The sequence below is a fragment of the Cebus imitator genome, unplaced genomic scaffold (assembly GCF_001604975.1).
Source record: "Cebus imitator isolate Cc_AM_T3 unplaced genomic scaffold, Cebus_imitator-1.0 Scaffold64, whole genome shotgun sequence".
Taxonomy (NCBI): domain Eukaryota; kingdom Metazoa; phylum Chordata; class Mammalia; order Primates; family Cebidae; genus Cebus; species Cebus imitator.
Window position 1 is genome coordinate 1790283 of NW_016107379.1, and position 18659 is coordinate 1808941.

General features: G+C 37.4%; 1 protein-coding gene and 1 non-coding gene across 3 annotated transcripts in view; one reads left to right on the forward strand and one right to left on the reverse strand.

The window, feature by feature from the left end:
* RASGEF1B (RasGEF domain family member 1B) overlaps nt 1-18659 on the reverse strand; it is a 634161-nt gene that overhangs the window by 293917 nt on the left and 321585 nt on the right. The window lies entirely within an intron of this gene.
* Nucleotides 15448-15542, forward strand: LOC119471583. Its single transcript, XR_005200650.1, has one exon. It is a non-coding gene; the product is annotated as a small nucleolar RNA SNORA8 (small nucleolar RNA).

Here is an 18659-nt window from a genome sequence, read left to right on the forward strand (position 1 = left end):
AGTCAATATTAAAGGCATTTCATCACATCTAATTTTTTCAATATTAGCAATACATATATTGCACCTATGGTGACTATAAACAAGAATATCTGATTAATGTAAATACCTCACTTCCTGGCTAAAAGAAGACATGGGCAGTCTACTTCAATTTTTATCCAAAATTCTTTGGTTCAGATGTGATTTTGAATACATAAAATTTTTGGACTTCAGAAAGATAATATGGTTCATATAACAAATAGAACACACGGGTCTGGGGCAGCATCCTGTAATTGAACACATTAACATTTCTACTCTAAAACATGAATCTTCTCCCTCAAGAGGACAACAAAGAGCTTCCTGTCAACTCAAAACAGGTTTTGTTACCAAAAGTCATTCAGAACGGTAGTTTTGCCATCAAATGAGTTAGGAAAGAAAAATAAATAAATAAAGTTAGGCTATTGTTTATATTTCAAACTTTCAGATAGGACATTGTGAACTTTATTACACAAAATCACTAATTAAAGAACTGAGATTCTAGTCCCCTCTCTGGTAGTAACCACTGTGTAGCATGGGCAAATTGCCAAGCTGCTCTTGTTTCAGATTCATCATCTACAAAATGGGTGACTAATGCTTTCTCCAAAGTTATGCAGAAGTAGCTGTGAAGATCAAATGAGATAGGATTCATTAAAATACTTTGAATAAGCTAAGTGTTTAGTAAGTTCAAGCAGTTAATTATCTTTTAAAATGATTCTTTTAATGATTATAGATTTAATTATGGACTACTGCTTCTTGTTTGAAAGGTACAGTGTTGCCTACGTGGGAAAAGATTCCCCGATTAATCTCCTTTTTGCATGCATCACTGTTGTTGTTTCTTATACATCAATAAAGATCAGCAAATACATGATGACTGCACTACTGAAATATTTCTCTGGGTTAAACTGCAAGAATCACCTCTAGGAAATAATGACAAGCTGCTGTGTCAAATCACTGCAGTTACTGAATACCTGAAAGACTTTTTTTGTTTTGAAGAAGCAAGCTGTTCAAGTGTCAGGTTGATTTTAACCTGATTTTACAACTTCTTAAAAATCTGCTCATGTCTCCCTTCTCTGTGCAGTCTATGAAGTCAGCAGTGGCCTGGGAGTTTGATGATCCAGTCGCTAGTCCCAGCCTGACCTCTAATGTTCTGTGTGATCTAGGATGAGTCACAACATGTCTGAGATGAACTCTCCAGTCCCTATGCCTACTTACACCTTGGGTGGCAAGAAAGGGCTCACTGCTGCTACTGGGTGTCCCCAACAGGAGATTTTCTTGTTACAGGATTCAAGCCCTGGTTTTCCCTGCCACATACTCCTGTCTGGAAGCTGTCTTTGCACTGATATCAATCACATGTTGCTGATGTCAACCCAGCTGTGACAGTTGAGGCCACCACCACCCACAGCTGACTGAGTGAGTCACATCTGCCTGCTTTCTCTTTGACATGAACCTCTCAAAAACCCAGGGAGAGAGCCCATGACCTGCTTCTCCCTTTGCATCTCTTTATACTCTGTCAGCTTGCAAAGTCTCCATGGCTGGGTGATTTGTCCCATTAGCCATGGTTTTACAAAATTAACCATGAATGTTCTCCAGCATCCGTGGTAACCTTTCTGCCAAGGAGCAATTATAACTATAAGCTAGCTTCTTTTGATGTTAACTTTTACAAACAGAGGATCCCTGGCAACTAAAATATAACGAGGTGGGTATCTCATTTAAAAAAAAACAAAAAACTATAAATATTCCCTTTCATAGAGAAGAAGGACACATAAAGTAACATTTACTATATAATAAAGCCGGTAATTATTATCAATAAGTGAAGGATATTCTGTGTTTTAAAATCCAAGGTCCATGACATATGTGAAATGGTAGTGTAAATGTAATATAGAAAAAAAAAAACACTAAACTTAGAACCTGAACTTTCCTTACCCCAGGGAGGCTGTGATCAAACAGATGAGGCAAAAATATACAGCAATTATATTATTATATTTATTATATAAAATAATATGTAGGGGTGGAACAAGATGACTGAATAATACTCTTTAGCAATTGTCTCCACACAGAAACACCAAATTGAACAATTATCCATATAAGAAAGCACTTTAGCAGGAAGACTAAAAGATAAACCTACCAAAAATAATAACCATGACTGCTTTTTAAGAGATAGACAATATAAAAGACATTAAAAGAGACAAGAAAAAGTCTAAAAGCAGGATAGGAATTAAAATGTAGAGTGTTTTAGTTTTCTCTTTGCATGTTTGTAACCAGAGTTAAGTTGTCATCGTTTTAAAATAATTGATTATTTGGTTGGGTGTGGTGGCTCACACCTGTAATCTCAGCACTTTGGGAGGCCAAGGCGGGTAGATCACAAGGTCAAACGTTTGAGACCAGCCTTGCCAACATGGTGAAACCTCATCTCTACTAAAAAAGAAAAATACAAAAATTAACCAGGCATTGTGGCGCACACCTGTAATCCCAGCTACTCGGGAGGCCAGGGCAGGAGAATTGTTTGAACTCAGGAAGCAGAAATTGTAGTGAGCTGAGATCACCCCACTGTACTCTAGCCTGGGTGACAGAGCAAGACTTCATCTCAAAATAAATAAATAAATAAATAATTGATTATAAGATGTTATTTGTAAGCCTCATGGTAACCACAAGACTGAAACCTATAGTAAATACACAAAAAATAAAAAGCAAGAAATTAAAAAAATACTACCAGAGAAAATCAGTTTTACACGAAGGGACCAGAAGAAAGAAAGAAAGAGGACCAAAAAAAAAAAAAAATCAACAACCAGAAAAGAAAATGGCAGTAGTGAAGTCCTTACCTTCAATGATAACACTGAATGTAAATTAACTAAATTTTCCCATACAAAGACAGAGTGCCTGAATGGATAAAAACAAGACTCAATCATATGTTGCCTACAAGAAACTCACTCCACCTATAAAGACACACATAGACTGAAACTAAAAGGTGAGAAAAAATATTTCATACAAATGTAAACCAAAAAAGATCATGAGTAGCTCTACATTTATATCAGATAAAATATATTTCAAGACAAAAGCTGTAAAAAAAGACAAAGAAGGTCATTACTAAGTGATAAAGGGGTCAATTCAGCAAGAAGATATAACAATTTTAATTATATATGAGCCTAATGCTGGAGCACTCAGATACATAAAGCAAATATTATTAGAGCTAAATAGAGACATATACCCCAGTGCAAAATTAGCTGGGAATTTCAACACCCCATTTTCAACATTGGACAGATAATATACACAGAAAATCAGTAAAGAAACATTGAACTTTATCTATACTCTGGACCAAATTTACCTAATAGATATCTACAGAATATTTCATCCAATAGCCACAAAATATGCATTCTTCTCATTGGTGCATTGAACATTCTCAAGTACAGATCATATGTTAAGCCATAAAAGAAGTCTCAAAAATCCAGAACAAAATCATATCAGGTATCTTTTCTGAACATGATAAAATAAAACTAGAAATCAATAACAAGAGGAACTTTGGAAACTGTATAAACACATGGAAATCAAACAATGTGCTCCTGAACAACCATAGGTCAATGAAGAAATTAAAACGAAAATTTAGAAAATGTTTTGAATCAAATGAAAATGAAAACACAATGTACCAAAATCTATGGGATACAGCAAAAGCAGTGGTAAGAGGGAAGTTTATAACAATAAACATCTACATCAAAAAGGGAGAAAAGCGTTAAATAAACAACCTAATAATGCACCTTAATAAAGAACTAGAAAAGCAAGTGCAAACCAAATTCAAAATTATTAAAAATAAAGAAATAAAGATCAGAGTACAAATAAATAAAATTGAGACTAAAAAAATACTAAACACTCACAAAATGAAAAACTGTTTTTCTAAAAGCATAACCAAACTTGACAAACCCTTAGCAAGATTAACTAAGAAAAAAAAGAGAGCAGACCCAAGTAAATAAAAACAAGATGAAAAAAAAGACATTACAACTGATACCTCAGAAATTTAAAGGATCATTACAGACTATTATGAGCAACTATATGCCAATACATGAGAAAGCCTATTAGAAATGGATAGATTCCTAGACACATACAACCTACCAAGATTGAACCGTAAAGAAATCCAAAACCTGAATAGACAAATAACAAGCAATAATAAAAAAAGTCTCCCATCAAAGTAAAGCCCAGGACCTGATGGCTTCACCTCTGAATTCTAACAAACATTTAAAGAATTACTTACACCAGTCCTACTCAAACTATTAAAAAAAAAAAAAATCAAAGAAGAGGGAATCCATCCAAACTCATCCTATGAGGTTGACATTACCTTAATACCAAAACCAGACCAAAGCACAACAATAAAAGAAAACTAGAGGCCAATATACCTGATGAACATAGATGTAAATATCCTCAACAAAGTACTAGCAAACTAAATTGAACAAGACAGTAAAAACAGCATTCATCATAATCAAGTGGGATTCATGCCAAGGATGTAAGGATGGCTCAATATAAGCAAATCAATCAGTGTGATACATAAAATCAACAGAATAAAGAACAAACACCATATGATCTACCAGGTGTGATGACTCATGCCTGTAGTACCAGCACTCTAGGGGGGCCAAATTGGGCAGATCACTTGAGCCCAGGAGTCTGAAACCAGCTTGGGAAACATAGTGAAACTTTGTCTCTAGAAAAAAAAAAAAATACAAAAATTAGCCAGGCATGGTGGCACATGCCTATAGTTCCAGATACTTGCAGGCTGAGGTGGGAGCATCACTTGAGTCCAGTAGGTCAAGGCTGTCATGAGCTATAATCACACCACCACACTCTAGCCCAGGTAACAGAGTGAGACCCTGTCTCATAACAAACAAACACCATAGATCATTTCAATAAATGCTGAAAAGGCATCCAATAAATCTCAACATCCTTCATGACAAAATCTCTCAAAAAACTGGGTATAGAAGAAACATACATCAACATGATAAAAGCCACATAAAACAAACCCACAGCTAGTGTCATACTGAATGGGGGAAAAACTGAAAACCTTTCCTCTGAGATCTGGAACGAGACAAGAATGTCCACATTAATTACTTTTATTCAAGACAGTACTGTAAGTCTTAGCCAAAGCAATTAGGCAAGAGAAATAAAAGGAAGAAATTTCCAAATTGGAAAGGAAGAAGTTAAAATCATCCTTGTTTGAGATGATATGATCTTCGATTTAGAAAAATCTAAAAATTCCACCAAAAAATGATTATAACTAATAAACAAATTCAGTGAAGTTTGAAGCACAAAATCAACATACAAAAAGTCAGTAGAATTTCTATATGCCAACAGTAAACAATCTGAAAAAGAAACCAAGAAAGTAATCTCATTTACAACAGCTACAAATAAAAATAAATATCTAAGAATTAATTCATTTTTTTTTTTTTTGAAACAGAGTTTCACTCTTGTTGCCCAGGCTGGAGTGCAGTAGCACAGTCTGGCTCACTGTAACCTCTGCCTTCCCAGGTTCAAGCTATTCTCCTGCCTTAGCCTCCTGAGTAGCTCGGATTACAGGTGCCTGCCACCACGCCTGGCTAATTTTTTTGTAATTTTAGTAAAGACAGGGTTTTATCATGTTGGCCAGGCTGGTCTTGAACTCCTGACCTCAGGTGATCTACCCACCTCAGCCTCTGAAAGTGCTGGGATTACAGGTGTCAGCCACTATGCCTGGCCATACCTAGGAATAAATTTAACCAAAGAAGTAAGTTCTCTACAACAAAAACTATAAACGTTGATTAAATAAATTAATGAGGTCACAAAATAGGAAAGATATTCCATGTTCGTGGATTGGAAGAATCAATCATGTTAAAATGTCCATACTACCCAACATAATCTACTGATTCAATTCAATCCCTATCAAAATACCAATTGCATTATTCACAGAAATAGAAGGAAAAGAAATCCTAAAATGTATATAGAACCATAAAAATCCAGAACAGCCAAAGCAATCCTGAGCAAAAAGAACAAAACTGGGGGAATCACATCAATTTCCTCACTTCAAATACTACTACAAAGCTATAGTAACCAAAATAGCATGGTACTGGCATAAAAACAGGCATGTAGACAAATGGAACAGAATAGAGAATCCAGAAAAAATCCATGCATTTACAGTCAATTAATTTTTGACAAAGGTGCCAAGAACATACATTGGGGAAAAAACAGCCTCATCAATAAATGATGCTAAGAAAATTGAATATCCATATGTAGAAGAATGAAACTAGACCCTTATCCCTCACCATTTACAAAAAGCAAATAGAAGTGGAGTAAATACCTTAATCTAAGACCTCAAACTATGAAACTACTACAAGAAAACATTGGGGAAACTTTCCAGGACATTGCTCTGGTCAGAGATTTCTGGAATAAGAACTCAAAAGCACAGGCAACCAAGGCAAAAAATGGACAAATGAGATTACATCAAGCTAAAAAGCTTTTATGCAGCAAAAGGAGACATCAGTGAGGTGAGGAGACAACCTACAGAGTGGGAGAAAATATTAATATTTGCTAACTACCCATCTGACAAGGGATTAATAACCAGAATATATAAAGAACTCAATAGAAAAAAATCCAATTAAACATAGGCAAATATACAGAAAATTGAAGCTGGACCTCTTCCTCACACCTTATACAAAAATTAACTCAAAATGGACTAAAGACTTAAATGTAAAATCCAAAACTATAAAAACCTCAGAAGAAAGTCCAGGCAAGACCATTCAGGACATAGGCATGGGCAAAGACTTCATGATGAAAACACCAAAAGCAATTGCAACAAAAGCAAAAATTGTTGAATAGGATCTAATTAAAGTAAAGACCTTCTGCACAGCGAAAGAAACTATCATTAGAGTAAACAGACAACCTACAGAACGGGAGAAAATTTTTGCAGTCTATCCATCTGGCAAAGTTCTAAGCAGAGTCTTCAAGGAACTCAAATGGATTTCCAAAAATCCAGCCCCATAAAAAAAGTGGGCAAAGGCCATGAACAGACAATTCTCAGAGGAAGACTTTTATGCAGCCAACAAACGTGAAAAAAAGCTTAACATCGCTGATCATTAGAGAAATGCAAATCAAAACCACAATGCGATACCATCTCATACCAGTCAGAATGGCAATTATCAAAAAGCCAAAACACAACAGATGCTGGTGAGGTTGTGAAGAAATAGGAATACTTTTACACTGCTGGTGGGAGTCTAAATTAGTTCAATCATTGTGGAAGGCAGTGTGGCAATTCCTCAGGTATCTAGAGGCAGAAATGCCATTTGACCCAGCAATCCCACTACTGGGTTTATACCCCAAAGCATATGAATCATTCTATTATAAAGATACATGCACGTGTATGTTCACTGTGACACTATTTAAAATAGCAAAGACATGGACTCAACCCAAATGCCCATCAATAATAGACTGGATAAAGAAAATGTAGCACATATACACCATAGAATACTACACAGCCATAAAACAAAATAAGATCATGTCCTTTGCAGAGACATGCTTGGAGCTGGAAGCCATTGTCCTCAGTCAACTAATGCAGGAACAGAAACTAAACACCATATGTTCTCACTTCTAAGTGGAAGATGAATGATGAGAACACATGGACACATGTAGGAGAACAACATACAGTTGGTCAAAGAAGACAGAGAGCATCAGGAAGAATAGCTAATGCATGTGGAGCTTAATACCTAGCTGATGGGATGACCTGTGCAGCAAACCACTGTAGCACATGTTTACCTATGGAACAAACCTTCACATCCTGCACATGTACCCCTGACCTTAAAATAAAAGTTGAAGATAAAAAAAAGAAGATCCTTTTGCCACATTAAAAAAAGAAAAAATGGGCAAAAGATCTGAATAGACATTTCCCAAAAGCAGACATACACACAACCAAGTTATATGAAAAAATATTAAATAGCACTACTTATCAAAGAAATACAAATTAAAACTATACTGAGATATCATCTCATCCCAGTTTAAATGGCTTTTATCCAAAATATAGGCAATAATGAATACTTGTGAGGATGTAGAGAAAGGAGAACCCTCATATACTGTTGGAAACATAAATTAGAAGAGCCACTATGGAGAACTGCATGCAGGTTCCTCAAAAAGCTAAAAATATAACTATCATATGACCCAGCAATTCCACTACTAGGTATATATCCAAAAGAAAGAAAATCAATATATGGAAGAGATATCTGTACTCTTATGTTTATTGCACACTATTCACAATAGTCAAGGTACATAATAAATCTAAGTGTACATTGACAGATGAATGGATAGAGAAAATCTGTTACATATACACAATCTAATATTTTGCAGCTGCTAGAAAGAATAAAATCTTGTCATTTGTAACAACATGGATGGAACTAGAGACATTATGTTAGGTGAAACAAGCCAGGCACAAAAAGACAAATATCCCATGTTCTCACTAATATGTGAGTGCTAAAAAACAAATTAAACTCATGGAAATAGAGAGTAGAATAATGCTTATCAGAGTATGGGAAGGGCAGTTGGAAGGGAGGTGGGGTAAAAAGGGGATGGTTAATAAGTACAAAAATATAGTTAGATAGAAAATATATCTCGTGTTAGGTAGCACAATAGGATGACTATAATAATAATACATATTGTATATTTCAAAATAACAAAAAGTATAGAATTGGAATGTTCCTAATCCAAAGAAATGCTAAATACTTGAGGTGATAGATACCCCAATTACTCTGATTTGATCATTACACATTATGTGCTTGTATCAAAATAACACATGTATCTCATCAGTAGGTACAGCTACTATTTATCTATATTAAAAATAATTTTTTAAAATAATATGTAGTATAATAAAGATGGTCGCAAATTGCCATGGGAGATATAACAATGCTTAATTTATCCTGAAGTTTAGAGAAGACTTCTTGAAGAGGTTATTTATTGATGTTAAGTTACTTAAACTCTCTAGGTCTCAGTTTCATCATTTTTGTAGTGTAATTTAAAAATACCTACATCTACATTTATGATGAAAAAATTTAATACGTAGGTAGAAGTTGCCCTAATATTTCCATATCAATAAACCTGCTGGAATCTTGTACTAATATAGAAACTAACATTCTTAAATCTAAATTCTTAAAGCAGAAAACACTTTTTATCCAAATGTCCCACCAATAATTTCTTGGCCTAAGTCATTTTCTATTGTTCTAAAACACCAGAATCTGAAGATGAACTGATCATTGTTCTGAACACTTTTGCTTTTCAGTAACTTCTAGCAAACAAGTTCACCCAGGTCAAAGAAGAAGTTGTGTTTCTAAATGCATTTTTCTTTCTTTCCCCTCCCTCCTTACTACATATCTGAAATTCTTTTTGGTCACGGCATTCTTTTGCCTGGAAGAAATGTTTCAGTATTCAGAACCTGTACTACATGTATTCTTGATGGCAATCCAAAAGCTAAAGAAGAAAGGTAACCAACAAGAAGATCAAGTGGCTAGGAGACGATGGGGCAAATTTTTCACACTAAATTAATTATTCAACAAGTATTCACTCCATACAAGGCACCAAGGAGGATAATGAAGAATAAGAAATAGTTCTTCCTTCAAAGAGTTTGTGACCTAGTTTGAAAGATAAGACTAACACAATTGGAGAAATTAAAGGATAATAAAATGTAATATACCATAAAGTATAAAACAATGTCAGATAAGTACACTGTGATTGTTTAAAGGAAAATAAATTATTTAAGAGGGTGTGGGGCAGCAAGCAGGAAGCACTCAGGCTCTGCAGACTTGGGGAGATTTGACTGGCAGGGAGGAGCAGGTCCTGCAGGTGAGAGGACTAGGACTCAAAGGGCAGAAAGAGCATGATCTGCCCTCAGGGTGGTGCACAGCCCAATCTGACTGAAGTGGAGGAGTATGCTGGTATGAATACCATCCTTCAAGGCTTAGCCATCACCTAAGGTGACTCTGAGGTAGACAGTTTCCTCATCCCTTGCCTGACCCTGATGTACCAGAAATCTAAATATATCTGTAAGCTCCCATGGATTTACAGCCATTCACTGTGTGATAAGTCAGTGAATAAGAAGTAATATTCTGGTTTAAGATGCGGTGGAGTGTTGAGAGGGTTTGCTGGGATGCAGTTGTCTGGGTCTCCTAGAAGGTCGGGTGATAATACACTAGTATTAAGAGGAGCAGGACAAGTAGGACTAGGCCTAAAACATCTTTAATCATGCAATAAGGGTGAAATGGGGTTTTATCAGAGTCTGATGAAATTTCCAAAGGGTTGTTGGATCCCATTCATGTAGGAGTAGGAGGTGAACAGCCACTAGGCCTGTAATAATGAAAGGTAGAATAAAATGGAAAATGAAGAATTGTGTAAGGGTGGCTTTGTCACTGAAAAGCCACCTCAGATCCACTGTACTATGTCGGTTCCAATGTACAGAATAGCTGATAGCAGGTTTGTAACTACTGTTGTTTCTCAGAAAGATATTTCACCCCATGGAAGGACATAACTTATGAACGCTGTTGCTATTAGAATGTTATCAATGTTTCAAGTTTCTAGGAAAGTGTAGGATCCATAATATAGACCTCGTTCTACATGTAAACATAGGCAGATAAAGGATATTGAAGCCTCATTGGCATGAAGATACCAAATTATTTAGCCATAGTTTATATCCTGACAGGTGTGTGACAGAGGAAAAGACTCAAAGGGCAGAAAGAGCATGGTCTGCCCTCAGGGTGGTGCATGGACCAGTCTGACTGAAGTGAAGTATACCAGGTAAAACATCCTATTTACTTGCCATCCTGTGGTCTCCGCACAGGGTCAGCATCCTGATGACTTCAGAAGTTCTTGGGTACCCTTTTTACTACCCATGAAACTACAGCACTGGGCTCTTTGCTCAACAAAAGGAAGACTGAGTACCAACCAGGTTCCCCTAGCAATATGAAAATTCCATAACAGTATAAAAAGTTACTTGGATTGAAAACTATATGAAGAAAGAAAAGTCATGAAGGTTTCAAGTCTCAGAATCATCTTCGATTTTTTTTTCCTCCCTCATTCCTATCCCAATCCATTATCAGATCTTACCAATCCTACATCTTCATCATCTTGTGCATCCACTTGTAGCTGCTATTCCAAAGTCAAGTAGTTCAAGTTTTGTTACTTTTCTTCTGAACTATATAACAGCATTATAATATATATATTGTATATTATACATGCTATGTATACAAAATATATAATAGCATAATAAAAGCATCCTTCATCCAGACCCTCTTCCTTATTGCTATGTTCCACCAACACATTTTTGCTTAACACATGATTAAGTCCTTCACTCTTTGATGGCTTCTCATGGCATCCCTCCCCCTACACACACACACACACACACACACACACACACACACACACACACACACACCCCTTCACCTAAACTTCAACACTCTCCACTATTATTCTTACTATTTAACAAAAAGAGAGAAATGGAGATTATTCTTTTTCTGCTGGTTCAACATTTTATTTGTTCTTCTTCGACTGCCAACTTCTTCACAAGAGTCTCTATAAGTAAATTAATGCTATGCTGGATTGCTTCAGTTGTTCAGGCCAAAAACATTTTAGCCTATGATTTATTCTTATAAGAGGAGCCTAAAAATTAAGCCTAAAATTATGTTAAAGTCCACAATATTTGATTGTGGGTGGGATTTAATGATAATTTAAGAGTATCTCGCCAGCCACCGTGGCTCATGTCTGTAATCCCAGCACCTTGGGAGACTGAGGCAGGCGGATCACAAGGTCAGGAGTTTGAGACCACCCTGGCCAACATGGTGAAACCATCTCTACTAAAATTACAAAAATTAGCTGTGCGTGGTGGTAGGCACCTGTAATCCCAGCTACTCAGGAGGCTGAGGCAGAGGAATCATTTGAAACCAGGAGGTGGAGGTTGCAGTGAGCCAAGGTCACACCATTGCACTCCAGCCTGGGCAGCTGGGTGAGACTCCTTCCCCACTCCCTTCCCTTAACACAAAAAAGTATCTCTGTCCAGATTTTGGGTAAATTCAAGGTCAGAAACATCTCAATTTTCTATTCATATTGGAACAAAGGGAATTGCATCCAGTCATTTATGCGTTGCTAAAAAGAAATACTGGAGGCTGCGTAATTTATAAACAGGTTTAATTGGCTCATGGTCCTGTAGGCTGTACATAAAGCATAGTGTTATCATCTGCTTCTGGTGAGGCCTCAAGAAGCTTATAATCAAGGTGGAGGGTGAAGGGGTGCCAGAATGGCACGTGGTGAAAGTGGAAGCAAGAGAGGAAGGAAGGAAGTGCCATACACTTTTAAACAACCAGATTTCACAGGAACTCAGGATCACAAGGACAGCACCAAGCCATTCACGAGGGAACCACTCCCATGACCAAAATACGTATCACCAAGCCCCAGTTCCAACACTGGGGGTTACATTTCATCATAAGATTTGGAAGGGACAAACATCCAAACTATATCAGAAATTCATCATCTGTCCTAAATGAGTGGCCAGAACCTGGTGGCTCCATGGATCTGTGGAGGATTTCCTGAAAGATCAAATTTCAGTAGACATACAAAAGAGCTGCTGCCTGAGGGTCTCATAATTCTTTTTCCGGAGACATGTCAGATATTGACCTTCAAACCCATCCTCCAGGTCTTCAATCCTGTGGGACTAACACAGGACTGTAGGAAAACCCATCGTGATATTAATGGTCCAAGAGGGATTTCCCTATAATAAGATTTCCCCTTTCTAGATAGTTATAAAGACACTAAAGCATGTAGAAAAAGTATGTTTGAGTTTAGGAGTCTGAGGACTTTGATTTAAATAGTAGGTTTGTGATATTTGGCTTAATATTGTGACATGTAGCCAGTATAATCCTCAGTTTCCTCTTCTACTAAAAAAGCAGCTATAATTAAGCATATGAAACTTTATAAATTAGGGTCTGAACAAGAACACAGACATTACTTTGAATATTTTTAATAGAGGGAATGTAGTGCAAGGAATTGGTTATACAGGTGATGGAGATTATAAGCCAAACAGCAGACAATGAGCTAATCCAGTCATGAGCAAGAGCAGGAAGTTTCACCATCCCTTGAATGGAGAGACTAAGGGAAGAGATAGCCTTAGTTATTTTGGAACCTCCACTGGATCCACCAGTGGAAGCTTGAACCATGGCCTACCAGTCCTATGGGAGCTGAAGCCATAGACAAGATGCAGCCCAAGGCAGAGAGGGAGCAGAGAAATAGACTGGCTCCTCTCTCCACCCTCAGCTCCACCAGTGCCTGAATGCCCAGACCTGGCCTGGAACCAGTGGCCAGGAGAGGCTGCAGTCTCCCTGCAACACTGACAGAGCAGAGGGAGAGGCCGGATACAAGAATAGTGGGCCCAACACCTGTCCAAGACTCCATAAAATTACTGTGAGAATTAAAGATGACATCATATAAAAGTATCACCACAAGGCTTCATGCATAGTAAGCTTTCAAAAAAATGTTATTCATTTGATTATATAGTGCCACCCAAATGGAGGACATGATAACTCACAATGTTACCAAATCTATTGGTACAAAGTAAGACTGCTATTACTTTTTCAGGAATAGTGAAAAATAAAAACAAAAAGCCATTCAGCAAAAACACATTACCAGCTTCCAAAGAAGAAGCCGCAGATGGTATTTGTGATTTTCACAAAAGTGTCTCAGTTAAATTAATTACTTATCTATTAAATGTTTAAGCTGGCAGCTCTTTTTGTCTAATGTGATCACTTCATGCAGAAACCAAAAACCAATTAAATCAGAACAAATGACTAATCTCTAAGGTTGCTTCTGGCTCTACCATTCTGATTGTTCAGTTGTGTCAATGATAAAATGATGAAAGGTTTTGAGTTCTGCCATTCCTCAGTCCAGAGTATTACCTGAATCAGTATCAAGAATAGATTGTATTTCAAATACCTCAAATACACACCAGGCAGAGTAGCATTTATTTTAATATTCTCAGCTTTAGAGAGGACTTTTCCAAGATTATTTACTTGAGAAACACATTTTTCTATACCATAAATGAACACCGAAGAGATCTACAATTTGTTTTAGGTTTTCTCTGCTCATAATGCAAACATTTACATATTCTGTATATGATTTGGTAGGGATTTCTTATTCATAAATGAATTGGGAAATATCTCCTGAATAGTGATGTTCTTTACTATCATCAACATCATCACACTACATCGTATTTACATGGTGCTTATGGTTCTTATACTTTACATATATAAACTCATTTAATTTCAAGTTTATGGGATAGGTACTATTATATTCCTTATTTTACAGATAAGGCAACTGAGGCACAGAGAGGTTAAGTAACTTACTTATGGTCACAAAGCTTGTAAGTGGGAGAACTGGCATTTAACCCTGGCAGCCCAACTCCAGAATTCAGGCTTTTAACTATAGTAATAAGCTGAGGAGGAAAAGAGGATGTATACATTCTAATAAAGGCAATGATAAGCCTTAGGTTCCTCTCATTTTCATAAGGATGGCTTTTATGACTGACCCCTGGCTACTCCCCCAAAATTAACTTGTCTTCCAATCTCCTCTCTCCCCACTTGAACCACAAAGGTCTCCATTCATCCCACATTATCACCAATATCCTTTCTTCCACAGGGCCTTTGCACAATCTGCTCCCTCTGCCTGGAATGCTCTTATCCCCCTTGCCTGGTTGAACTCTTCTGTCCCCCAGATCACCAAACAAGCTCTCTCTGGCCATGGTGAACCCTCATAATAGCTCTTGTGGTCCAGGGCACCTTTCTTTCCTAGCCATCACTACAGTTAAAATTTGACATTTGTTTTACATAACTCGTGTCTAATTAGCTTCCTGTAGTACCCCCTGTGCCTAGAACATAATTATCATTCAATAAATACTTATTCATTGACTTATTGATTAAATACTTGTCACCTCATTGAACTATGAACCTCATAAAGGAGGAAACCATGTTTATTCTTCCACTGTATTCTCAGCACCCAGTAAAATGCCTGACACATAAGATAATATCTATTGAGTAAATATCTAAACCAGAGCACAGTTTTGTTACCTTGATGACAATTATTTCTCAGGACCCTTTAAAAAAATAAACTTTGATTCTTTTCATTTCCAAAAACTCCAATATGAACAGAAGGCAGGGATTTCAACATTATCTCCAGGTGGCCAAATCTGACAGAACATGCAAAAGCTAGATTTCAGCAGGGACCTCCAGGACTCACCCATCTCCTCCACAGGCTGCCTGCCTTCCTGAACAGGAATTCAAAGACTACATCAGTGCAGTTGGGTTTGTACCTCCACCTGTCATCCTCTGACCCCACTCCTCCCACCATCCTTCACCTCTTTGATGTCCATCTTAGACTACACATGTGCTTCTACAAGGGCAATTCTAAAGCAAAGCAAAGCAATGCAAAAGTCAGTGCCATGTGGCATCACTGGTTTTCATGGCTTTGTGCATGTTAATCCTGGTGTATCTATTGATATGATATTTCCATAGAATAGAAAAGAAAGGGAAAGAAAAGAAATCACCAAAAAGGTAATAACACCCCCAGACAACTCTGACAAGATACTTTTCTTCAAGCAAAAAGAATGATAAACAAGACCCCCTCTGTCTTTGATGGTCCACAGGGTGACTGAATATGACTTCAGGATCTGTGCCCATTGTCACAACCCCTTCTGAAAGCTAGAACTATCTGCTGACACTGAGCCAATCTTTGCTACTAAAAGAAATCAAAACTGCCTCTCTCCCTCAAATTGTAGACTATGGCAATCCTTTCCTCATATGAGCAGAAGGCAGAACCTCATCATGCTGGATTTGAAAGCACCCTTAATCCCTGACCCAAGGGAAGCACAGGGCTTGGAACTTGCATTTTAGCTGGGAAGGGTTGCTGACCTCTGGCCTGGAAAGCATGAAGCCACCTCAACCCACAGCCAGAGTCAGTCCTTATGATTCTTGTCAGCCCTCTTCTTCTTGGAGCAAACACTGTCTTTGAAATAGCTAGATAGATATGGGAGTTGCCGGCAAACACTGAAATCTAATCTTTTATATCAAAAATGAAAAAAAGAGGATTTAAATAAGCCAGACACAAAAGAACAAATATTGTATGATTCCACTTGTATGAGTTATATAGACTGGTCAAAATTGTACAGACGGAAAGGAAAACAGCCAGGGGCAGGGGTGGGTAGAGAGTGGGAAGAGGGAATGAGGCATTATTCTTTTATGGGCATGAAGTTTCAGTTTGGGATGATGAAAAAGTTGTAGAGATGGGTGGTGATGATGACTGCACAACAGTGTGAATGTACTTAATGCCACTGAGCTGTACACTTAAAAATACAATAGTTTAAATAGTAAATGTTATGTTATGTACATTTACCATAATTAAAAACAAAATAAAACAGAGGCTTTATGGAGCTTGTCCTGGGCATTTTAACACTTTTTTTAAAGGTCCTATACATTTACTGGCCCCAACAGTTGTTAAGATTAAAACAAACATACAAGAAATCTTCAAGTCCTTTCCTCTTAAGGGATTTCCTTTGTCAACATTGCTATTACACTTTAATACAGGAGCTTTAACATGATTTCCTTACCAATCAGACTATGTGGATAACCCCAAAATTCAGTAGCTTCAAATAACAGATTATTTCTTGCTCTCTCTCTACATGTCCATAGCAGGTCACTAAGGAGATTCCATCAGGGACCTGGGCTGATGGGGCAGCCCCATTCACCACGCTAGCAGAAAAGGAGAGTGTTGCAAAGCACGCACTGGCTCTTAAAGCTTCTGCCCAGAAAAGCCCTGTTTCTTTTCCATGCTTACTTAATTGGCCCAACAGTCATAAGGCCACATCTAATTCAAGGGAGTATGGGATGTAGTTCTATATTGCACTGCACACCTGGAAGAAGCGCGAGCTGTGGAGTGCCCTTGTGAATCCCACAATGTCTTTCCGACCACTCTAGCCTCTCTCTAGGTTTTGTACCTATCACTGCATTTCGATGAAGTTCATTTTAGTTATAGTTTATATTATAGTACACCTATATATAATTATACATATGCAATGATATAAATTATAATATATATTATAATCAGAAAGAAACGAAACCTGGTCCCACCATCAAAGGGCATTCCCAGCATTCTGCCATGTGCATCTTCCTGAAGTTCAACGACAGTGAATTCATGGGCTGCTCTGTCAACAAAGGAGGAGGAGCATCTCCTCCCATCACCTCCTCAACTCTGTTCTGTCCTTGAGCCCAGAAGTCAGAGGAGCCCACAGCATTAAAAGATAGGTTGCTGAATGCTTTATTTGGAAAAGTGAAAATGCAGTCTTGGCCTTAGAGGAGAAAAAGATTTAAAAGAAAATAAACCTATGCTTGACATTGATTCACTCTAGGCTTACTGGTCTCATAGGACTGAGAAGCTGCAACATATTTTAGAAGTGCTAGAGATTCCATAAATCCACATGGATGGCCTTCACCCACTGACACTGAGTTCAAGTGCAGAGTCCCAAGCAAGAAAAGCCCCTGATGGCTCTATAGTGGCCAGATAAACATCCCTGTCATAGAAGAGCCTCACATCAGGACCCTCAGAAGAATAGGAAGCTCAGACAGCAGTGAAGTGCAAGCCATTCACTCAGAGTGCACTGAAATGACAGGACTTCTCAGAGGTAAGGGCATCACACTAAATGTGCAGGACAGAAATGAGTGTAAGCCATGTAGACACACACAGCCAAATGCAGATTAACAAAACCTTCATTTACTGACTTCCTGTCCTCTGTAACCGTTTACTTGTGTTGTAGCAACACAGTCAGTGTTTAAAAAACCTCACACCATCATGCCTCATGTCTTCATCCAATATACCCAAATATTAATAGGCAGAGAGACCCTGGTCCTGTTTTATATTGCTTGCTAATATTAGCTTTGGGAAGATTTTCAGGTATCTCTGACACAGGAGCAAAATGTTATAACAACCATTAGCTAAAGCAGAAAAATAAATTTTATAAAGTATTAAATTTGGTCTTTGATGTGGACAAAATAACAGCGCCAATGATATGAGTCAACACGTGAGCATATTCAGCAGCTCTTTTAGTTTTTTGTTTGTTTGTTTTTGGTTTTTTTTTTGTAGAGACAGGGTCTCACTTTGTTGTCCAAGCTGGTCTCAAACTCCTGGCGTCAAGCAATCCTGCCTTAACCTCCCAAAATGCTGGGATTACTAGCATGTGCCACTGTGCGCAACCCCAGAACTGTTTATTACTTTGGATTTTATTGTTGTTTCCTTCTTGGGATTTATTAAATTGCATAAAGAAACATCTCCGTACCTACTCATAAACTCAGCTGTTGTTTGATGGTCATGTATGCTCTGGCTAACTCTTACAAAAAAACCTAATTTTTAAATAAATCAACCAAAAAATTATATTAAAATTCAATTAAATTTTTAGGGAGGGATAATCTAAGGGTTTGAGAAATAAGCAAAATTGAATTATCTTACCCTGGAGGTCTACAAAGCAAGGGGAACAGTAATAAGAATTTGAATTTTGAAGTCACAGATCTAGGCTTCAATCATTGCCCTTACATTTACCAATAGCAACATAATAACCACATCATAGGGCCACA